This window comes from Penaeus monodon, chromosome 8 (assembly GCF_015228065.2).
Source record: "Penaeus monodon isolate SGIC_2016 chromosome 8, NSTDA_Pmon_1, whole genome shotgun sequence".
NCBI classification, from domain to species: Eukaryota; Metazoa; Arthropoda; class Malacostraca; order Decapoda; family Penaeidae; genus Penaeus; species Penaeus monodon.
The window spans coordinates 30326685-30338535 of record NC_051393.1 but is presented as its reverse complement, the minus strand read 5'-3'; positions in this window follow the sequence as shown (position 1 = coordinate 30338535).

Below are 11851 nucleotides of genomic sequence, written 5' to 3'. Positions count from 1 at the left end.
GATTCTTAGGTAGTGTTTTTAACCTATAGTATGTTTTTCACCCCCCCCCCCACTTTCTCTCTCTCTCTCTCTCTCTCTCTCTCTCTCTCTCTCTCTCTCTCTCTCTCTCTCTCTCTCTCTCTCTCTCTCTCTCTCTCTCTCTTTTCCTTTTTCTCTCTCTCCCCATTTCCATCCCTTCACCCTCCCTCTCCTTTCCTCCCCACCCCCTTTCTTGTCCCCATCCCTTCTCTGTCCCTCCCTCTCGCCCTCCCCCAACTCCCTCTTTCCCCCCCTCTTTCCCCCCTCCCCCTCCTTCCCCCTGTCTCTCCCTCTATCTCTCTATTTCTCCCTCTTCTCCCTTATTCACTTTCAACCGTCTTTCCCCCTATCGTCTTCTTTTCCATATTCTCTTCTCACCTTCACCCTCACACACTCTCACTCCATCCCGGTCTTCTCCCCCATTTTCCAATGTATCTCAAGGAAGCATATGATTGCAGTTATAAAGTTTGGTAAGATAAACATGTTGCAAACTTTTTGCAATGTGCAAGCTGTCAAACATTATCTCCAGTCCTTTTGCAGTTTCGTAAGAGCTAAGAAGCCTCTAATGGCCAGTTCTGCAGATTGGAAACGAACTTTGAAAAAACAAATGATGGCGTTGAATATATAGATTAACTCTTGTAAACATTTTAATTGGACTGTTTGTTTATTTATGTCTTGCGTTTGCAGATTATGATTCCTTTGTCCCCCCTTGGACGGATGCTTAGATATGCATCTCATCGTTTTTTCAGGATTTGACTTGTGGAAAGCCGCTGCGCCATGCGAGTGATGAAGGAAGACTGCACTGCACTTGTTAGGACTTCCTGAGAATTTACATAATTCTGTTATCAAAAGGGCTATTCTGTCTCGTTATTTGATAATGTGGTTGGGGCGCAACGAGCTACATACAAAGCCTAATTGAAGCTGCGCCGCCGCCATGCATCTTCAGTGCATCTCTCTCGTCATGCGTCTGAGCGGAGAGGTGCCAAACGGTGCCAAGACGCTAATAGCAACTTGAACTGCATTTTTTCCATCATAATTTCTACTCAGTGTATTACATTTTTTTCCCTTTGAGTTGTACCTAGTGCAAAGAAAATTGAGGATTTATCCAATGGGTAAGTCGTTGCTGGGGGCGTTAAGCTTATGATGGACTTGCGCACTTGGCATTCGAGAATGCCGTTCAAACAAACAAAAGTGTCCGGCCTCGGAGTCGTACCTAAGTACAGCTGGAGTCTTAGGATGTTACATTGGTTAGTATATTTGCAGATGATAGTTATTTGTTTGCTCTTGTCGCAAGTCATGCTCGTCAACTGGTCATGAGCGAGGCCGAGATGTAAGGGAAGGGGGCAATGTAAAGGAAAGAGTGGGGGAGGGGGGAGGGGAAGTGCTCGCAGCCGCGTCCTCTGGCAAATTGGGAAATGTATTACGTCGCCGGCTGATGGGAGATGACGATAATGAGTTGCAAATTACAACAAGGGAGATGGCTCCCTTCGCGCCGCCGCCGCCGCTCCCGGGTCGTGTTGCCGAGGTGATGGCGTGGGACGCTGAGGTCATGTTGTGGTGGTGAGGACGCCAGGGGTCACGTGGTGGCGTGCTTGTTGCATGCAGGCTGGCACAGGCTCGGGGAGGGGCGGGAATGGGAGGGCGAGCTCTTCTAATGTTGATGAGTCGTCCTTTGTCTTGGCGTTCCCCTTGTTTTAGTGGAGAGCATTTTCAGGGTGATGGATGCTGTTTTTTATCCTCTCTCTTCTTTATTTTTTATCCTCTCTCTTGTTTATTTGTTTCCGTACTTGTTTTTACAGGTTAGGAAAGGTTACTGCCCACGCGGCGATTGAATTAATTATGATCTCATCGCTGACACATGGGGCGTAAAGGCGTGTATTTATTTCCTCACACACTTGAGCATTAACTCACTCTTTTCCCTCAATAGACTTCCCTTTTTTTTATTGACTTCCCTTTTTTTTATTGACTTCCCTTTTTTTATTGACTTGCATGGGAATTTCGTGAGTGATAATTTCTCACGTCATTTCATCATGCATCGTCGCACACGTTTACGACGCGCACGCAGACACTGATCGCTTTCTCTCGCATACGCTCTATCCATTTTCTCATGCGCTAAAATCTCACTCATACTAGCATGCATACACGTATACGGATGTACTAGAACACGCACGGATGTACACGCACATTCTTTCAGGCACACATGCACATGCACATGTCATATTTGCCCCCACCTCCACTCCGGCCTCACCACATAGAGGTTCGTGGCGGTTTCCCCCGTAGCATGCACTGCATATCCTTGGCTGATGCATTGTTCGGTCGTGATGGCTTGCGCGTTTTAGTTTCGTCCTTCCTTCTCTTTTTTTTGTACTTACACAGTTGGTTTTATCAGATGCTATTCTTCTGTGAACTTCCTTGAGGATGGGTACACTTAAAGTTTGCGGAGTGAAAATCGACAACTTTTATATGTATATATGTATGTTATCAGAGATGTCATTGACTAATTTCTCAAGGATGCGCATGATGGCATTGCATATAATCGACAGATACGGTGTTATGTCCAGTGTATGATCAAACATATTTATATTTTCTCATTTTTAAGGAAGTAATCAACACTATCCAGTATTTAGTAATTTTCATGCTTAAATTTCCTCATAGTTTTTACTGTATGTGGTTAAGATGGGTTCATAATGTTACCATCATTATCATCCCTGCTGGTGGTTTGATTTTTCCCCATTGTATTGTCAGTGAAATATGCTAATACTGTGTGTGATGTAACTAATGTATTCTTAAGCGTCGGGTTTGTAGCTTCCATGCCTTCTGCGAGTGTCGGAACGGATAGTTAGGATCGTGTCTTCCCAGTAGGAGCAGCTGACCTTTAACCCCCGCACGTCTCCTCTCCTGACGCTGCCGTCGTGATACACGTGCCTCGCGCCCTACCTTTATGTGCTACCTGCGCGTGCTATTAAGATCTACGTCATCTTAGGTGTTTACGAATGGATTTTGGTGTTTATTTTCTTGTTGATTCTCGCTGTAAATAGAGTGGCGGCGACGACGTCTGCTCCGAATGACTTTTTCGTGACAGGAGCGAAGCAGATGTCATGTTCGCGTCGAGGTTGGAGCGTGACCGCTGGAAGGCCTCGTCATCGTACCCGGCGGCGACGACTGAGGCCTTCGTGATAGATGCTAAAGATGAAAGGAAGAGGAGGTGAGGAGGCTGCTGGAGATAAGTGTCGCGGATGTATTACGTCGGGTGGATTAGCGGACTTGTGGATGATTATTTTTTCCGTGAATTAGTCTTTTTAGTGCTCTGGCAATTTTAATTATTATTTTCAGTGTTAGACAGAATTAGTTTAGCAATCCACCGTAGAAGATAGGGTAAAGATTCATAGAGTCTAAATTTCTCCAAGAAGGGAGCGAGACAGGCCTTCAGCTGTGTCGCCGAGGAGGGAGGTCTGCGCTCACCAACCGTGATCTAAATCTTGTCTTGACGCATTAGGCGCGCGCGGTAAATCAGGTATTGTGTCTGCTGTAAGACGAATACAAGGCATGGCGAAGGGGGCGGCGATGCGGGACTCGTGCACCGCCTGTGGTTGGGCAGGGGAGGGGAGGAGGGGGATGGGGGTCTGTGGAGGGCTGGGGGTGGTAAGGGAGGGAGTGGCTATCGGCTCGAGGTTCGGTGCGGTTTGACGTGTGGATATATATAACGTGGGCAAAAAGGGCGTATTGTCCGTGCGTGGAGGCTTCGGTCGTGTGTTACTGGGTCGACAATGGTCATTTATCAGAACTCTCCTTTCGAGATAAGAAATGTATCCACATGAAAGGAAAATTTTGTGAGATCTTAAAAAAGAGGCTTACCTAAATGAAATGTTAGACATTGATCTTTGATTTTATTTTCTTGAATGACTCACTATTTATTCACATATATGCTGTAAGTATAAGCCGGCAAGCATGTAAATATTGGCTGGCCTGCGTGTTCGTATGTGTGTGTGTGTGTGTGTTTGCCTTCCTACACGGTCTGCTAATTGTCGGGCCTCACCTGTCTCCGCCATCACCTGCCCCTCCTCCTCACTCTTACCTGCCGGCTGCCACTTCACCTGCGCCCTCTCGCGCCACTTGTTCGCTCTAGGTTCTGCCTTTGTGCTTCTCGAACCCTCCCACTTCACCCTCACTGTCCTTCTGTTCCCTCTGCTTTCTCCCCCTCCTTCCCACCCCAATTTCTGCTGCTAGTCGCCTGCCTTCTCTCCCCTCCTCCTGCTCCTACTCCCACTCCTGCTCTACTCTTTTTCCTTTTCTCCCTTTTTCTCTTCCTCATCCGTCACCATACCTCCTGCCCATACCTTCTCTTCACGTCTACCTCCCGCTTCCTCTTCTTGCCGCCGCCACCTATGTCCATATATCCATCAGTCTGTCTATCTGCATGTCAGTTTGTCTATCAATCTCTGTCTGTTTATGTATCTATTTATCTATTTATTTTTCTATCTATCTATCTATCTATCTATATCTATCTATATCTATCTATATCTATCTATATCTATCTATCTATCTATCTATCTATCTATCTATCTATCTATCTATCTATCTATCTATCTATCTATATATATATATATATATATATATATATATATATATATATATATATGCTTGTGTGTGTTATCATTGATATCATATTTATGAATTTGTTTATTTTCATATTTATCTCCGCATCCCCTCGCCCTTCGGCCCTCCCTCCTCGCCCATCCCTCGGCTCCAGCCCCCACTTGTCTCTCGGCCTCGCGTTTTTTATGACCAAAGCCAGCCATCCATTCCGCCTACTTAAATATTCTGATTATTTCGACCACCTGCACATTGCTAGGGCTTCTTTGCCTGTTCCTTTCCGTTTTGGCATTAATTACCGTTTTATGTTACACCCTGATTTGCTTTGAGGGTTTTAGTCGCCAAATATACCTCAGCCGCAGATTAGATATTGACGCAAGACATTAGTAACAAGCTTTCTGCAAAAGCCAAAGTGACGAATGAGTTAGAACAGTATGTTTGGGCAAGCAGAGTGGGAGTCCTTCTTTTTCTTTCCCTAGGGGTCATAAACCTAATTAGGTTTGAGGGAAACTCGACCTTAACGTCCACTTCGTCCGTGGCAGTAACTCCAGACGCTTGCTCGAGGACGCAGCAAGAGCAGCCTCGAGTGGGGGTCTACGGGCGCGGTCGTGGTGGAGGTTGTGGTTGAAATTAACATTGAAACGGGTTTATTTAGAGAAAAACAAGCTTTGTTTCATTTTTACTGTAATGGAGGTAGGGGCAGGGGTAATAGCTGAGGTGGGTCTGAAGAAGTTAGCTTACATATAGGTTAAGCTTAGCTAAGCTAAGCTAGGCTAAGCTAAGTCAAGCCAAGTTAACCTAAACTAACCCAAATACGCATGTGCTGATGCCGATGAAGAAAAAAAATTTAGATGTGAATATTGTGTCGATGGTGCATGTTACTTTGGTGGTGATTTTAGTATATGTTTATACTTGGACTTGATATTGAGATTCTTATTAAAGCCAGCATGAGAATGTGAGTGACTACAGTGACTGGAACAGTCTGACTTTGTAATAGTGATGTGAGCGCGTCTGGTAGTAGTGATGATGAGTCGTTCGGTTCTTGTTTCTGTTTTGCTTTGTTTTCGTTGCCTGTGGCATTGTTTGATAACCCGGTACCTGTTTCCCAGAAGATGACACACTATACATTGCTGGCATTGTTGATGCCTTATTGTGTCTCACAAGAGGCCTGTGCGTGTTTATACATTAATTCTGCCATTGTTGTGGCATTTCCCCTCGTACATGCAAGAGACCATTGTCATCAAGCCGAGGACGTGGGGCATGGACGCCTCTTCTTATTGTTATCTCAGAGTGGTCCTCCCACCGGGACCCCGGGGGACGTGGCGGAGGGTATAACCGTTACCCCGCAACCCCGTGACTATTACACACACATATTTAAAGACGCTGTGACTGCAGCACAATGCAGCACAGCATCCAAGTACACCCATGAGCAAGGATGGGAATTTTGCCGAGTACAAAAGGGTATTGCTTTGACGTCTCTCTATCACGGGGGGGGGGGGGGTATTATGTAGGTGCTCCGGGACGTCTCCGCTCCACTGGGTATTTTCATGTGGTGCTTCATTATCACGTGGCTGTAGGTCCAGCAAGAAAGTCCCTCCTAGGGGATGCATGTTTTAGGTATAACAGGGTGTAGAAAGATCAAGGCTAGTCTTCTCTTTTATGTAATAGCCGCGCCCAAATAGCTGACATCCATCGTACTATCATACTATTTTACCCGCCCTTCCTCATTCCTTCCCTTCTCCTCTTCTCCCTCCCACCCTCCTTCCTCTACTTCTCCGTCGTCTCTCAGCCCAGCCATATGCTAAAGGTCATAGGTCATGCTGGAGGTCAGGGACTCATCGCTGCAGGTGCCACAGAGCCAGGGCAAGTTGCAGCGGAGAGGATTTTGTATGATGCAATGGTGTTTACACGGAGATAAACGATACGTTCGCTCGCTCGATGTTACCAGTGCATTGAAGATGAATGACAGAGGGCGTGTGGCCAAGTAGCCTCCACGGGCGTGTAGTTGTTGAGAGTGATGATGCAGTACCGTGACGACGGTGCACTGTTGTTCTATAAATAAGACTTGGCTTAGGCGTCAAATCAGATATGCTTTCACAGTCCGTACTGATATGAACAAGTATAAAGTACATAGATCTAAGTACTGTGAAGTATGGTTTTGATTGTTTATTCCACAGATCAGATGGTTTGCATTATACATTGAATTAAAGATTTCATAGGTGCGAGTGATTGATGGCCATTAGTAATGGCTGTAAGAACAGTACATTTCTTCTTTCTTCAATCAGTTGCTAATTTTGCTTTCCAGTTAAATGCTGGAAACGGCCTTTTCTGTCTGGTTTATTGATTAAACCTTTCCATGAGAAATTCCCCTATAGAGCACTGCAGCTTAACCTGTAGATTTGTCAGCTTCAACTTGGTATTTTCCTTTGTCTAAATATTATGGATACTTCCCATCTCAGGATTTTGGATTAGGCTTTCGGTACCATACTAAGGAAATATAGGATTGCATATTCACACCTCCTCCCCACCCTCACCCAACCTCATTCGCATCCCCAAATCAGTATGCCGTGACATTCTAAAGTTTGTATCGTCACTCCGTTTGTGTTGTGTTGACAATGCCACACGCCCCTTGCCAGCATTCACCGTGACCTTCAAACACTCGCCGCCCCATGTCAAGCATCAGTGCCAGCGATCTTCTACCCTTTGCCAATCTCTCCCTCTGGCCCTAACCTTCGATGCGAAATTCCTGGCCTTCCTCCCAGTGTCGTACGAGAGTATTTATGTAGATGACGTGAGATCTGACTGTTAGAACGCTTACGATATGTGTGTGTGTGTGTGTGTGTGTGTGTGTGTGTGTGTGTGTGTGTGTGTGTGTGTGTGTGTGTGTGTGTGTGTGTGTGTGTGTGTGCGCGCGCGCGCGTGTGTGTATGTGCGTGTGTGTGTGTGCGTGCGTGCGCGCGCGTGCGCGTCCAGTAATGAGATTCTCTGGGATTTATGTGTTCGTACGTGCGTATTCGCAAGCGTATGCATATGAATTAAGATTGCGAAATAAAGCGCGATTCTCCGGATCACTTACAACCATGCTAGCATCCTTTGCACGCCAACCCAGCGGCGCGCATGCGCTCACTCGCTATGTAACCTTGACTCATGTATGATCGCTTCCCAACGTGTTATATTAGCACCAGAGATATGATCGCATTATATTTCAGAACTCCCGTCCCTCAAAACGTTAACCCAGCGCAATAACTGCCACTCTTCCAGAGGCGGAATTCTGTGGCCCGTGACTTCGGGCCTGAAAAAAAAATATTTGATAACGTTCGTCCAGTGTTTACTCAAGTTTTCGAGGGAATAATGTCCACTTCACTCCGCAGGGGCATGGGGCTGCAGTTTTCATGGCGACTCTGTTTGCATAACCATCGTCGCTCTCAGCTGGGTCGGGCAGCTTCGACTGCGACGCCGCTGTTCACTCTCGCTGCGGCTCCGGAATCTCCATTAGGTCATTACAGCATGAGCGTGTACATCGCACTCGCGAGAGTTTATTGCATGTCAGCCTACAGTTATTTTCGCATTACGTTGCTCAACATATGCGTCATATTGCCACCATGGATGTACTTATGACTATGGCATCACTGTTTCCCATTACATCATTTATTGTTACTGCATTTATGTGAAAGTACTGCAACCATTTTCTCGAGAACATGGTGAGGTACTTTATAGCCTTATTAACCCGGCGATCGCTTCGGATACTTCTCGTATTAAAATTACCATTTTTATAATGTAAAGAAAGACAAGCTGACCTGGCAAGACGGCCAACGGTGGAAAAATGGTTGTTTTAAAGTAGATCTGCCTCTTGGAGACATCATGATTCCGAGTCTTGGCCGCAGCGAGTCGGGTTTCCAGGAAGTACCGAACTCCTGGCTATTCATGCTCGTTCTGGAAAAGTAGGCTGCCAAAAAGTCATTGTTGGAAACTGCTTGGTTAGCTTAGGATTTGAGACAGGCTTCTTTTACCAGCATTCTTTTTCCATTTTTGTCTCCCCTCCTTTGGGTATTTCGCACTCCCCCTCAGCTATTCTGTCCTGTTTCCTTCACACACCATTTTCCATTCTAGTTAATTCTTTTCTGATTTATACCTACCGTTTATCCTTTCGTCTTATGTTTCTTCTACACTTTTACTTCCTGTCTTCCATTCACTCCTTTTCTTTTTGTTACTCATTTGTATGATATTTTTCGTTTTTCTCTTCATTTCTTTTGCGATGTCGTGCCCATGTGCAAGAGTTTCCTCAAGAGCCTGGCGGTTACGAATCCTGCGGGGGGCTGGGAAATCGCAGTCGTACTCGTGGAGGCTTTCTTTCAAGCGCACTCTGCCCCCCCCCCCCATTTCCTCCCCCTCCCTAGCCCCAACAACTCCTCCTTCAGCTGTACTCCAAAGAAATTCAAATACTGGTCGAATTTGACAGTGGTTTCGCCATATATATATATATATATATATATATATATATATATATATATATATATATATATATATATGTGTGTGTGTGTGTGTGTGTGTGTGTGTGTGTGTGTGTGTGTGTGTGTGTGTGTGTGTGTGTGTGTGTGTGTGTGTGTGTGTGTGTGTGTGTGTGTGTGTGTGTGTGTGTGTGTGTGTGTGTGTGTATGCGTGGGGGTGTGTGTGTGTGTGTGTGTGTGTGTGTGTGTGTGTGTGTGTGTGTGTATGCGTGCGTGTGTGTGTGTGTGTGTGTGTGTGTGTGTGTGTGTGTGTATGTATGCGTGCGCGTGTGTGTGTGTGTGTGTGTGTGTATTTTTCGAAAAAAGGGGTTGTGGGTAAAGAGAAATGGCTTACAGAGTTATTATTCTAGATCATGAATAATTGTTGATAAAAAAGATGAGTACAACGCATACTTCCCTTCTGTGCATCAACCCCATGCATTTCATTAATGGCCGCAGATAAGGCGCGGCATTCGACGGCTTGTACCAGGATCTCGTTTCTGTGCGTTCAGTAATCTAATATGAGCATGTGTTTGTGCTTGAGCGGAAGTCTGGCCCTTCGCGAAAAACAAAGACGAGGATGTGGCGCTGTGTGAAATGCGAGGGGATGCTGAACTTGAATATAGTGTAATTGTTTCGGTCTTTTTTCACTGCTTAAAGGCGTTGTAGCACCAAACACCCCCCTCCTCCGCCCGCCCCCTCGTTTCCTTCAGGCATCTCCTTTATCACGTCTGAAAAACAGCAGAAAACATATATATATATATATATATATATATATATATATATATATATATATATATATATATATATATATATAATCATAAGCATAATCGGATTAGTATACATAATTCTCGCTGCTTATATTTAACCCATAGCCATAAGTCATCACTAGTGTGTTGGTGTGACAGCGCCCCCTAGATATCGAGGTCGTTATATATAATCCTACAAGCACCGCGCAGACAGCTAGAAAGGGTGTTATTGTTGGTGTGTATCTGTGAGTTTGTGGAAAAGGAAGGGCGAGATGGAAGTGAAAATAAGAATAGGAAGGGAGGCTAAATAATGGGCGCTACACGACCCTAGCAAGACACAGAGAATACGGATAAAAATGCTACACGCGCGTGAGTGTTGACAGCTGCAGTGGTGTATGGCAATAAAAATGCAAAAGGAGCGTAGACGGGAATCTTTTTCCTCCCCGTCCTTTGTAGCATCCGCCGTGGAGAGCTTGTTTGCTATTCAGTGCTGTCTTGCCGGGGTCAGGCGACGCAACTTTCTTCCTCTGGGAATGGATTTTTATTCAGTTACAAAGACCGAAATTTATGGTTAGATCGTGTTACGTTTAGTTACGTGCTTATATATCATGTTTATATTCGCAGCCACGTTCATATCAAGTATCGCGATCCTCCAAGAAATAGAAAAAAGAAAGAAGAAATATCGGTTTCAGTTACCGTAGATTATTATTAGATTCTTGTTGCCGCGCACATGCCGCTTCCTTTGATCGAAGCCGCACCTACTCTTTCTCATGCTATCCCTCCGCACTTCTCTTGTCCTTCACTGCTTGTCGCCGCCCTCCATCGCATCTTGGTCATACGAATCCTTACTCAGGCTTCCATGTAAGGCTTATCCCTCACGCACTTCCTCTCGGCCTAAGCTCCTTCCTTCCAAGATGTACATTATTCTTTTCCTCTTCTTCCTTCCTCCTCCCCTCTGCCCCCACCCAGTGCCATCGACAGGACGTGGAAGCCGCGAATGCCGGCTGTCCTTTCCAACCCTCGCGGGCGCAGGAGTGTGTATTGGCGTTATCTGGACTCCATTATGGGCTTTTTCTGTGTGCTCTTTTCCTTGGGTCTCGTGTCCCTGCATGATAGAGGAGAGATAAGCGAGGCGGTGGTTGCGGTCCGTCTGCGGCGAACAAAAGGTGGCGGGCGCCGGGGAATCTTAGGTAGGGACGGGGGTGGAGGGAAAGGTAGGGAGTGGAGGGCTGAGTGGGCGGGAACCTTGCCTTACGTCTCGTCGAGGTAGTAGTGACCGTCCATCAGGGGAACTGAACATGATTTTGACCTACTCCAGGATACTGTGTACATGAGTGATTTTTTCATGGCAGTGGTCATTACATTTATGGATGAGTATATGCTAAAGATGATCGTAAAAGTGAAGTTCTGGTACTTATACCAGAACTAGTGAATTTAACGGCAATAAAAATATTTGGGTGAAAGCCATATAGACTTTTATCTACACCAGTATATACTTTTGTATCTCCTGTCTTCTAATATTGTCTCATCTGAAGCACTTGCTTGAAGAGATTCGCAATCTTGCATTGAGTGGTTGCCTGTGTGATCTGCCACTTTATGTGTGTTTTTGTATTGGAGCGCCTACAAATTGATGTAAGCGCCGACTGGATCCTGATAGGTGTGATCTAAATAATCCTTGTAAGGCACAGTGTAAGGCGTGTGCGGCAGATAACGGATGGTCGGCCGCAAGGTTCAGGGGACAACGCCGTGCTGCGCGAGTTCCAGCGCGTGTAATCGCAAAACAGCGAGACCTCGTTATGGAAACCTGCCGGGCGGAGATGTGGAACCCCTCGTTTTGAGCGGGGATTTGGCCACTCGGGATCGGTGCTCGGGATCCGTCACTTTCCTTACTTCCGTAAGGAACGGAGACCGGGGGAGAGAGGGGCTTATGACTGACAAATGCCGCTAATGCTGTTATCACCACAGATCTGGGTGACGGACTTCTCCATTCCCGCAAAGGCTATT